Source organism: Bos mutus, chromosome 10 (assembly GCF_027580195.1).
Source record: "Bos mutus isolate GX-2022 chromosome 10, NWIPB_WYAK_1.1, whole genome shotgun sequence".
In the NCBI taxonomy this organism is placed as follows: domain Eukaryota; kingdom Metazoa; phylum Chordata; class Mammalia; order Artiodactyla; family Bovidae; genus Bos; species Bos mutus.
In genome coordinates, this window is record NC_091626.1 from 15,370,707 (window position 1) to 15,383,033 (window position 12,327).

General features: G+C 47.6%; 1 protein-coding gene across 1 annotated transcript in view; it reads left to right on the top strand.

Annotated features, from left to right (window-relative positions):
* The first annotated feature begins 3,933 nt into the window (after positions 1 to 3,933).
* NOX5 (NADPH oxidase 5) overlaps positions 3,934 to 12,327 on the top strand; it is a 63,950-nt gene continuing 55,556 nt past the window's right edge. The window contains 1 exon segment of the mRNA XM_070377348.1: positions 3,934 to 4,148. The gene's annotated coding sequence lies outside the window, so the exon portion shown is untranslated.

Consider the following 12,327-nt stretch of genomic DNA (forward strand, 5'->3'; position numbering starts at 1 on the left):
CACTGCTATCCCACCAGGTTGCAGAGGCAGGTAAGTAGACGACACCAAGCATTGAGCCAGTGTGGGTTCACACTCAGCAGACAATAGATACCACCTTAGCCACGATTATTGCTCTTCATCCGTTTTGGGTCTGCCTCCCCTCTGAACAGGAAGATTCTCAGAGTTATGACATGTGTCTCACTCATTTCTGTGTCTGAACAGGATCTGTCTCATAGTCAGCTTCCAGATTGTAGATATCTGTTGACATGAAGGCTGAGAGCATGTCCTCTGCTTGGCTTCCAGACCCTTATTGATTTTTTTGGCTGAAGTGAGCCTCTTGCTTTCCATTTTCTTCCAACTATTCCCTATTCTTCTACAAACTCAAGCTATGCATGCTTCAAGTGATTTACGTTTTTACTTTAGGGATAAGGACAGCACAGGGTGGATTTTTGAGACTTGCAGAAGAGGATGGAAAATCTGGGCAGTTGGGACCAGCCGTCATCACAGTGTAATGTAAGATGTGAGCTGACATGCTGGTAGCCAAGGTGACTGGTGATCTCACCACCTCATCTGTCTGCATTTGAGTTCTCAGAAGGCTCATTGCTGCTGCTATGGGAGTACATCTCTTGATCCCATAAAGTGGCACTGCTTTGATGCATCACAGGGTCACTGTGAAGATCAGATCAAATAATCACATGCTAGTGGAGGATTTTGCTAACTGTAAAGTTTTATACTGGGGCTATGCTTCAATCAGGTGGGCATGTGGTTCTTGGTGAGTCGCCCCTCCCCTTGGTGGGGACGTCCCTCTCCAAGACTCGGGGCCTTACCTTCTCATTGTTCTCTCTTCCTGCTCCTCTGCTTGCTTAGATCAAACCAGGCTGGGCTTTCCTCACTTGCTTCTGAATCCCTTTCAGACCCATCTTCCTTATCCTTGTCCCCTTGCTTTCAGATTCTTAACTGACATTTTCATTTTTCTACAGGAACCAGAGTCTTTCCAGCATTCCCATCTTACTTTAGCAGTGCCCTATGTCTGCTGGTAAGTGTTGTTTGGCAGTCTTGGCTCATGGACCACTGCCTGAGCATGCAGCTGTCTGATGAGCTCCTAGCCATTGGGAGGAGGGAGTCTGTTCCTGTCTTCCTTTACCACACACATACAAGCCTCCTGTGTCCTGGAGCATCCTGTCACATTGCTTGTCTCAAGCCAAGATCTCGCCTTTCAATAGAACCTCATTCAGTTTGTTTCCTTACTGACATCATGTCGTTCCACCTGGATGATCTTCTGGTCTCTTGGTGGCCCTTTCAGTCTCTCCAGCTGGTGGGATCTAACCCAGACTTCTGAGAAAACAAACCTGCTGTTGTAACCAAGAGCTAACAGACGGGGTGCTGTGAGTAGGCCTTGTGCCTGCAACACCTGGTACAGTCCCTGCAGGCCCCACAGGAGGCTCTGCTCCCCGCCAGTCACCCTCAGAAGCCCCGTGCAGAAGGTTGGAGGGCAAGCACCACCAGTATCCAGGTAAGGGGACCAACTGACCCAGGTTGCTTGGGGCCAGGGATTTTGCAGGGCACAAAACATTCAGTGCTAAACTGAGAAAGTCCTGGTCTCCTTATAGCCAGGACAGTTCAGCCTCAAGAGGCCAAAAGGGGGTCCTTCACTTCTGTTAAATTAAAAAAAATACAGAACATGAGAGCGGTGAATTAAGTTTTATCTGGGGCAAAATGACGACTGTACCCCAAGAGACAGTGTTTCAGATAGATCTGAGAAGCTGCTCCAAGGAGGTGAGGGAAGGAGTCAGGATATAAAGGAGTTTTACAACAAAGGGCAGGTGGTCAGAACATCAAAAGATTACTGTTAATTAAAGAAAACTAGATATCCCAAGTTAAGGAATTTAGCACTTTTCGAATGTGTGGGAAGATGCAAGAGTCTGGGCTCACTGAAACTGTTCCTTTGATTTTTCAGCTATCTGGGGCCAGGATCCTGTGTTCTCACATCTTGATTTTTCTCAGGGCTCACCAGCTCATGGTGGAGGACTGGAATCACCAATGACTGTAACATTCTTGTTTACTGATACGCAGGAAATATTTCACTTTTCACTTCTTATTTGGCTTCAAGACCCCTTCATTGATTTTGCTCAGTTGATGAGGATGTAAGCAGTGGTTTTACCTGAGCTTGAAAGCTCTGTCCCAGTCCAGATGAATGGTGATAAAAGACAGGTCCAGGCAAGCCCATGTTGGCCCTCAGCAGCCTGCTTGATGATGTGGGGAAGTGAGGCTCACACACAGGAGGAACAGAGAAAGAGCACATCTATTTTAGTTAAGGTGGCAAGCCTCCATCAATACAAGAGAAACCCCAGGAAACAATGATGCAGATCATTATCAGGTAAGTTTGCTGTTGACCAACAATGCCCATGTGTGGGGTTCTGCAGAATGTACAAATCAGACATTTTCTTCAGGCAAATACAGCGGGGGAAGGATTTAAAAATGTGTTCTTGACAATATAATTCAACTGCTTCCAAAGCTACCTGCCCACCTACCACCTCTCAACACACAGAGGCATATGCACACACACACGCATATGTACACACACACGGCCAGCTTCTTTTTCCCTCTTACACATCCTTGCAGGTCCTTTGACCTGTGCTGCTTCTGTATCTAGACCGTGGCCCCCGCTGTGCTTCCAGATCCTCAGAGAGAGCTGAGACTCTTGGGCGATGACTTTCAGTGCTAACAGCCTCCCTGGCCTCACAGATGTCCTCATGTTGCCCTTTGGTGCCTGAGGGATTGCTGCCTCTATTCTCCTGCCCTAATCATTCCAGGGTCAGGTACCAGACAGCTCAGGATAGCCCCTGTGCCCCAGAACCGCTAGGATTATTTTAAAAACCAGTCATAAGCCTGCATACCCTGCCTTACCCATCTTTCCCATGGAAGCTGCAATAAAGGCTCTTACCTGTTGGGAGCCACCACGGGAGATCCCACCCATGACAAAGGTCGTGTGGAGAAGACCTGACAGGTAAAGGCGGATCAGGACTCAAGGGATTTCCTGGACCTGTTCAGACATCTACCCCAAAACCAAAATCTGTCTGTCTACTGTTTACTATATTATGTCTTTCAACCACTCTTCTGATATTAGCAGGGGGCTATCCCCGACCACCTTTTTCTGGAGAAAATCAACTTAGGGCTCTAAGTTGATAAGTCTCCTGGGCATGAAAGGAATATTTTTATTCTAACCCCTCTGTTGGCATTCTAGCTTGCTTGACAGGTTTTTCCTTCCTCTTACAACTAACGCACATGATTGTTCACAACTTCCCAACCAAGAAAGGCACAGGAAGCCTAAACATTTTAAAAGTCTTCATGGGAATAGAGCCCTTTAAGGGGTGAAAAATTATTAGACTAGTACTGGTTAAGGGCTTCATTGTTGGGCCAGTGCTTGCTGCCAAGTTCCCATATCCCTTTTCCAACTAATGCACTCCCAGGTGCGCAATGTGGTTGGAATGTAAGAAATGTAGTTGGAATGTAAGAAAAACAAGTAGTAGTCTTGGTATTAACCACATCAGACCTTTGAGCTAATAAGCTCTTTCTTTGTTGTGACCCACTGCACCTTCGCTCCGTGAGAATGTCAATCTGTTTATTACTTTCTGAGGCTGACACAGATTAGAAATATAAAAAAAAAAAACACTTCAGGGAACACTTGTGTGTTCACTTGAAGTGAAAGAACATTTCAAGGGAAAACAAGTTTCCTGGTTTATCAACCTTTATCAAAAAAAGGGTCATAAAATGTCAACAGGCCTCCAGGCCAGAAGATAATGTACGTAACATAAGACCCTTGTTTACGGAAAGGCATACAGAAAAAAATCCTGGTTTCAATAAGGGCAAAACTGCTGGAGTGTTTGGGCTGACTCTGCATGACCTTGCATCTTTCATCTCCCTCTATGTACAAGTCAGGGTATAAAAGCTCCTTTTGAAAATAAAGTTGCAGGCCTCGCTCACTGAAGCTTGGCCTCCCTGTGTCATTCATTTGCCGACGCTGTCCATCCTGAGGGTACCTTTGGATCCTGCTGGGGCTGGACCCCGACATTACCCAGTTTCCTCTGCCATCTCTGCCTTCTGACTGGGCCCTGGTATTTCCCCGTGTAGACCTGCAAGGTTTCCATGCCTCCTGTTTCTAGGGATCTGTGAGTATAACATGCTTCTTCCCTTGTGAAAGTTGTTTCTGTTTCTGCATGTCTTACCCTACCTGCCAAAGCAACAGGTACTTTTGTTACAATCAGGCACACATCCAAACACTCATTGTGTGTGGATCATCTCATTAAACCTCAGCACAGTCTGTGTGTGTGTGTGAGTTAGTCGCTCAGACGTGTCCGACTCTGCGACCCCATGGACTGGCTTCCTCTGTCCATGGAATTCTCCAGGCAGTTGAGGTGGGTTTTATTATATTTTGCAGATGAGGAAATGAAGGCCTGAGTACATACAATTAAAATAACAGAGCCAGGATTAAGAAATCAGGCATGCCAATCTGAAAGGCTGTACTCCCAACTTCCCCTCTGATCTGCCTCAATCATTATTGAGTAGCTGTCTTAATATTACATTAGCAGGCAGGGGCAGGGTAGTATGTTGTCTCCAGAAGCTCCCATGTGAGAGCAGAGGTCAGTTGGGAGAACTGAGCTGTGTATCTGGTTCTGGTCCTAAGTGGCCCCTCTTGAGAGCTTTAAAGGGCCCATAGAGGAGCTGGGTACGAGGTGGGAGGCAACCTCCTGGAGCATCCTGTCTTGATGGATTTGAAGGGCCCTAGGGCAGCCCCTGCCTAGAACTCTCGTTCAGTGATCTGTTTACAATCACCCTCTACCCCCAGCATCTGTCAATCAAGGAGGTTTTAAGTTATGAGCAACAGATACCAGCTCTGGGTAACTTCAGTGACACTGATCAGAAGACTATTGGTACGTTAACAGAATCAATAGAGAAGTTAGAAAACTGGTGTAAGAATCATCACACACCAAAAGGAAACTGGTGGCTAGAACACAGCAAATTCACCCTCAGGAACAGTGTGATCAGGATGCCACCTGGGGCCCGTGTCCCTGCACACGCACTGTGGCTACTCCCACATTGCTGTGTCTTCCTGACACTGATTTAAGTATCACCATCAGTGGGCACTTTGAGGGGTGATGGTTATGTTCACTGTCTTCATTGTGGTGACAGTTTCATGGATCTATATATAGGTCAAAACATATCAAATTGCCCATTTGAAATATTTGTAGTTTATTGTATGTACTCTTGCCTTAATAGCACTTTTTAAATCATGGAGTCTGAAGACAGCCCTGGTGCCTAGAGCTGAGGGGTGACAGAGGGAAGTGGAAGATAAAACGGAAAACGGGGGGCGAAGGTCAACAGGCCAGCTTCGTGAAGAGGGGCAAACTGGTTCCTCTTCCTAGGTCTTCTAGAGGGTTCCAGATCTCTTACTGGGTCATAGTTTGTCAATAGCAAGTTAAATTTGCAATTGATGTCAGCTTTGATAGACTAACTACTACTTCTTCCTTCTTAGGCCTTGTTTTCAGCTCCTCTAACCATCTTTTCCTCACCAAACTTCAGCCTGGGAGGGACAACCTCTCTTCCTTTAGGAGCGGCACTGAGACAGGTCTCAATGGCTAGACTGTTGAGGGATGGCATTGCTCAGATGGGTTGTCCCAAAGCAGATAGTGAGGCATGAATTTGTATTAAGTTCCCAGGGGACACAGGTAAGGGGATGGGGAAGCAGGACAAAGCCTGGGGACCCTCAGACAAAGGCCTATGAGGGCAGCTTCTGCCAATCCCACAGGGTAGCCTGGAGTATGAAGAACACTTCAAATGTCCTAGTCTGGGCTGGGCTCTCATGCTGTCGCCTACCACCCACTGGGAGAAGAGGAGGAGGACACCTACTTCCAGGAATGCCCTGAATTCTTCACTTTAGCATGGGGCCACTCCAGCAGCTGAGGGCAGTTTCCCCCAGGAGAGGTGAGGGTCTACCGTGGGAGGAGGGCAGGGGCCCGGGAATGATGCCAGGTGGTCAGAGTGCAGCACCAACACTGTCCACGACATGCCGGCGTCTCCTTTAAATCCCAGCAAGTCCAGCTCGGTTGATAGAGGTGGTGGAAAGGCAACCTCATTTGGAGGAAGGTGAGCCAGAGACCCTAGACTTAATTATCACACAATTCTTTTACTTGGCTGTGTGTTTTCAGCCGATAGAGCAAAGCAGGCCTAGCTACACACATCTGACACATTCTTCCACTGCTCATGTCAGAGGTATTCAGGATTATCAGTATTCAAGAAGTGCTACACCTTCTGTTTTAGCCACTCTGCATTATGTTGGAGATGTACGGGGTCTCTGCCCAAGGGGGCTGTGGGGTGAGAGGGAGAGCAGGGGGAGTGTGGGGGCAAGTGCTTAAAAAGGCTCTGTTGACTGATCCCAAGGCAGGACTATTCGCTGCCTGCACAGAACAGGACATGGAGACTGGAAATGTGAAGATCGTTTAGTTCAGGGGCCTCACTGTACAGAGGCCCGGAAAGGAGAGACTGTCCACTCCTTCAGTGCCTCTCTGTGCCAGGGCTTGTATCAGAACCTGGGAATAGAATGCCAGGATGTCACAGACCCCAGCCTTTTAGCTTTTCACCTTGAAATAATTATAGATTCACGGGAAGTTGCAAATATGGTACAGAAAGGCCCCACATGCCCTTCACACAGCTTTCCCCAGTGGCAATGTCTGGACTAAAACCACAGTGTAATATTAAATCCAGGAAACTGACATGGGCACAGCCACACAGTGTTCACATGTACATGTTCATCTGTGTGGGTTCATGGTGTGTATGTAGGGGTGTGTGTGTGTGTGTGCACGTGTAGTTCTGCGTATCACACGTATAGACTTGTGCCCATCATGACAATCACGATACAGAGCTTTTGTATCACTGCAAAGGAGCTCTCTCTGAGTCTGCTTTATAGTTGTCCCTACCCACCCCCACCCCACATTCCTGGGCCTCTGCTAAACCACTTTCCATCTCAGCCCTTGCTATTGGTAGGCTCACTTCTTAGGAGGGATAGAGATGCAGATACAAATCTTGGTAATGCATGGAATATTAAATACCTACATAAGTATAGGAATGAAGTTATACCATGACACTCAGCTGCAATTAATGTCGCACTCCTGATGGTGTCTAAGTCAGGTTGAATCCATTGAAAGGGGACCAGAAGTTTTTAGTCATTAAAGAGAACAAGTGGCACTGAGTGAGCTGACGCAGAACAATCTTCAGAGCAGATGACATTCTGGTGCACAGGTGTGTGTGTGTGTGTGTGTGTGTGTGTGTGGCAGCTATGTAATCAGATGTCATGTGTATACCACCAACAGTACTCATAGCATCACCTGTGGGAAGTGAGGCCAGCAGGGAGGGAGGTGGGAGGGATGTTCCTCTCCTTGCCTGTTCTCTTGTGCTTTCGCAGTTTTCACTACATAATAAAAGCATGGCTTGCTTTTATTGAAAGGAAATGGAATTATTTTGGACCCTCCTTAACTAGGAGGAGTGTATCCTGTATAGTCATATCCTTCATATCCTTATATAGTCATATCGTTGCTTTTTCCTCTCCCTTGGGTTTACAAAAGGCCCTCTAGGGACTTAGCATTCTTAAAAGGGGGTTTTGCAGCCTCTAGTTGCCATGGTAGCTGTTGCTCCTGGTGACACAAGATGCAGGCCTGGCCCTCACGGCCCTGTGTGCAGGGAGCTTGGAATCCCCACCCGGGGATGACAGCACCCCCACATCACCCTGGGTCCCAGATGTTTAAAAGATGTCGCTATCAACGCTAGCGTGGGAATGAGTCAGCTGTGTCATTTCAGGAAGACATTGTGTGATCTGTGCTGTGTGGTGTACTCTTTCTAAAGACAAATGCTCTTCACCTAAAAACACATTTACCTCTGTCTTAGAGCACCAGACCCGTTCTCCTCCCCTCCAGGGTAATCTGGTTTAACTGCCTCCAGCTAAACATAAGAGTCCTATTTAGACGTTGTAGAAGGGCAGCCCATTCTCACACCAGGGTTCCCTCCCAGCACACACAACTTCCTCTCAGAGCCAGAAACAGGAAGAATTGTTTATTGCTTCTTAAGGGACTGGAGAATGCTTGCTGACCATAGGAAGAAAACTGAGTTGACTTCCAGTGTGTGGGCTGCTTCAAGATAGTTATTGTTCTTTCCCGGTAAGTCAGTAAGAGCAATAGATGACGTAAGTTAATTTGTTAATAAATTATTGTGGTATATTAAATTCCCATGAAATTCTTCTCCTTCAATAACAGAAAGGTCTCGCTTTTCATAGGTGATACCGTTAGTGGTATTTGTTTGTGTATGTACACATGACATCTGATTACAGAGCTCTCTCTCTCTCATACACACACACACACACACACACACACACACACACACACACCCCAGAATGTACCATTCAACATTGTGTGTTGACAGAACAAAAGTAAAGTTCAGTGAGAATTGGAGGAGAGAACTAAGTAAGCTCTTCTCTTGGGGAGGAGTGGGCTGGGGAGGGAACATTTGTGGTGGCCCTTGAGGTGGGCTAGGAATTCACCAGGTGGAGATATAAGGAGGAGAGCTATCACATCCTTGTTGCTAAAACCAGGGTCCTGAGTCTGTCCAGAGATTTTCCCAACTATGTCATGCTGCCATGGCCCTGAGCCCTCTTCAAGTCAAGGATCAAAGGTGTAGTTTCGGGTGAACACAAAGCCTGGAGAGAGGCAATGCCTTCTTGTCAACTAACCAGAATATGTTCAGTCCAGATGGAGCCTTCACTATGCCGATGTGCACTGAATTGCCAGAGACTCCACTTCTTCTCTAGTGGAACCAGTGTCCTGGGGACAGGCTGGGGCTGCTGCCCTAAAGTAAGGCCTTGTCATTCATGCTGTGATTTCTGTGGGTGCAAACTAGATAAGGTTAAAGGAAGGAGAGGGAGGGAAGAAAAGAAAGGCAAGGCAAGGTGGAGAAAGCAGGGAAGGCCAGGCAAGTCTACTCTGTGGAAGGTCTCAAGCTATGACTCACAGTGGGAACCAGAGACAGACATCCTTCAAGGCCTGATGTTTGAGGGCCACATTTCCTCCCTCTGGGATTCCCAAAGCCTAATGGTTCTTGGCGCCTCTCAAAAACAACAGGCAAAAATTATGTTTTAATTTCTTCCAATAAAAGTTTGAGTTATAAATACTGATCTTGTTCCAAGAACCAATTCTTAGGAAATAGGATTAAGACATAAATTTACCGAGTTCCTGGATCAGCCTGGATTCTTTCCCACTTAGGCCACATGTGCTCCACCCTGCCTTCTTTCTGCCTGTGTCTGAGATACAGAGGCCAGCCTCAGGGTTTGTAATCACCCCCTTATCGTGGAGCCTTGTGGGAAGAGTCTGCGTTAGGGGACTAGGACTCTAGTTCCATCTCCACCAACTCCTGAGTGACTGTCAAGAGGCCACATCCGCTCCAAGGACTCTGTTTCCCCATCTAGAAAAGAAAGGTTGGTACTTCCTTGGTGGTCTAGTGGTTGAGAATGTGCCTTGCAATGCAGGGCACATGGGTTTGATCCCTGCTCAGGGAGTTAAGATTGCACATTGCCATGGATCAACTAAGCCCGTGTGCCACAACTAGAGAGTCTGTGTGCCACAGCAGAGATCCTGTGTGCTGCAACTAAGCTCCGACGCAGCCAGATGAAGAAATGAACAATTTAAAAAAAAAAAGAAAGAAAAGGTTACACTAGATGTTTCATAGGAAAAAATCTGCATACACAATTTTAGGGAGGTGAGTCGGTTAAAAGTTTACCCAAGTAAGTAAAAACTAATTTTAAGTGTTCGGAAGTCATGGAACAAATCAACTTCAAGCCTATGTGCTGTGCTGTGTTTAGTCGCTCAGTTGTGTCCGACTCTTTGCAACTCCATGGAGTGTAGCCCACCAGGCTCCTCTGTCCATGGGGATCCTCCAGGCAAGAATACTGGAATGGGTTGTCATGCCGTCCTCCAGGGGCTCTTCCCAACCAGACCAGGGATCGAACCCCGGTCTCCCGCATTGCAGGTGGATTCTTTACCATCTGAGTCACCAGGGAAGGCCAAGAATACTGGAGTGGGTATCCTTTCAGTTCTCCAGGGGAAGTTCTCCAGGGGAACTTCTCAATCCAGGAATCAAACTGGGGTCTCCTGCATTGCCAGACAGATTCTTTACCAGCTGAGCTACCAGGGAAACCCCTTCAAGGCTATATCCAGATCTAAGTTCTATATGTCTTTAGACTTCTCCACACTCAAAAGTGGAAGCAGAGTGGGGAGGAGGGAAGTGGCTTGTCTTCTACAGCTGGTCCCCCACAGCAACCCTCCCACCATTGCCCTCTTTTATAACAGGAGAGTGTCTCACACATGTCTTCTGTCTCTTGGGCTGGAATGGTGGTGGTAGCAGCAGCTGGCCCTCGTTGCGTGTGTTTCTGATGGCTGGAGAGCAAAGGCATTTCCTGTGCTAAGGGTGTAGACAGGGGTGGGAAGAGAGTGGGGTAGCCGAGGACAAGAGGTTCTCACCCAGCCTCTAGGTCCTTCCCCATCCTCTCTGAAGAACAGCCCCCTCCAGAAAGGAGAAGGAAGGGAATCAGGAGCATGTATCCAGTGGAACCCACTGGAATGTGTACTTGCAGGGTCTCAGTGGAGCCACATAACGTCACAGGAGTGAGTCTGGTGTTACTGAGTCCAAGCTCGTCCTGCTTACTGCACATCAGGCCAATCAATAGAGATGAGTTGTTAGGCCGAAGAATAGGAGTTTTATTCAGAAAGACAGCAGACGAGAAGATGGTGGACTAGGGTCACAAAGAACCGTCTTGCCCAGGTTTGAACGCTACTTTGTTTGCTGTTTGTTTTTCCCTTAAATAGAACAAAGAGGGGGAGGTAAGGAGGTAAAGTAAAAAGAAGGTGCTAAGTTGCATGTATTTCCTGCTTCTGGCCAGACTCCCGAGGGAATGTGTTGTCTCTTCTTGCCTGCAGCCATTCACAGGTGGGTCTGGTCAGGGGGTTTCCTGTGAGCTAAGCAAAGGTATTCTAGCTTAACGCTCAGGTGTTCCTTGGCAGAGTTCCTTGTTGTTGTTTACTGGCTAAGTCATGTCTGACTCTGACCCCATGGACTCTAGCCTGCCAAGATCCGCTGTCTATGGGATTTCCCAGGCAGGAACATTGGAGTGGATAGCCATTTCCTTCTCCAATGGGATCGTCCCTATTCAGGGATTGAACCTGTGTCTCCTGCATTAGCAGGTAGATTTTTTTTTTTTTTTTAACCACTGAGCCACCAAGGAAGCCCACAGGGTTCCTAGAGAGGGGCAGTTATGTATACTTTAAGCTACAGGCAACATCCCTTTAGTAGCAAAAGCAATACAACACAAAGGTTAAAGTGAAAGAGACATCCAATGTGGAGTCAGATTTGTTTTTCCCTGTTTCATGAGCAGTCCCTTTCTACAGGTAAGGAAAGTGAGGAATGTGGAAAGGAAGCATGTTGGCTTACAGCATCAAGCGCTGAGCCCAAAATACCCATGCTGAGGGTGGTTGGATGAACAGGAGCATCAGGACCATGACCCCTGGAGGAGGCAGTTGGGGTCACATGCACTCACTGATTCCTGCTTCAGAAACACTAGCCAGGATGCTTTTTCTGGGATTTGGGAAACAAAGGAGGTGGTTGGGAATAATGAAAACAGCCTTCTGAACAAGTGAAAATAAACTGAGTGTCTGTTCCGGGACAGGTGCTTCCTCATATGGTGCTTCATTTAGTCCTCAACCGTGTGATCTGGTAGGCAGGGCAGACACACCTCCACCCACCCTACACAGAACCCTCAGAGAAGGTCAGAGGGCTTCCAGGGAGGGCAGAACTCCAGTCAAGCTCAGCCCCTCTCACTCACAGGTCTCGCTCCTATCAAGGGACCCACTGGCCACACCTGCCAAACAGCTGATCGTCCTGTGTGATTTCCTGGAGTACAGTCAGCCCGCCCCCATCCCATGCCCAGTGCTGGGTATGGAGGAGATGCTCAGAATCAGAGCACAAGTGTTTTCCAGCCTATTTAAAAGTAATGGAAGCCACTGTTGTGAATTGGTCTCCCCACGCCTCTTTCCACCTGCCAGAGTGTGCCAGAGTGACTTCCAATAGCTAGGTGGGAAAATAAATCTTTCCCTTTTGCAGGAAATTATACCTCAGGGGGTCCTAGGAAAAGAGCACTGTGCTGGGAGTCCTGCACTGGATCAGCCACAAGCCTGCCGGGTGCCTCAGTTTCCCCATCTGGGCCACAAGAGTGGCTTTGGTGTGCCTAAAGGCCTCTTCAGAACCCACGAACTC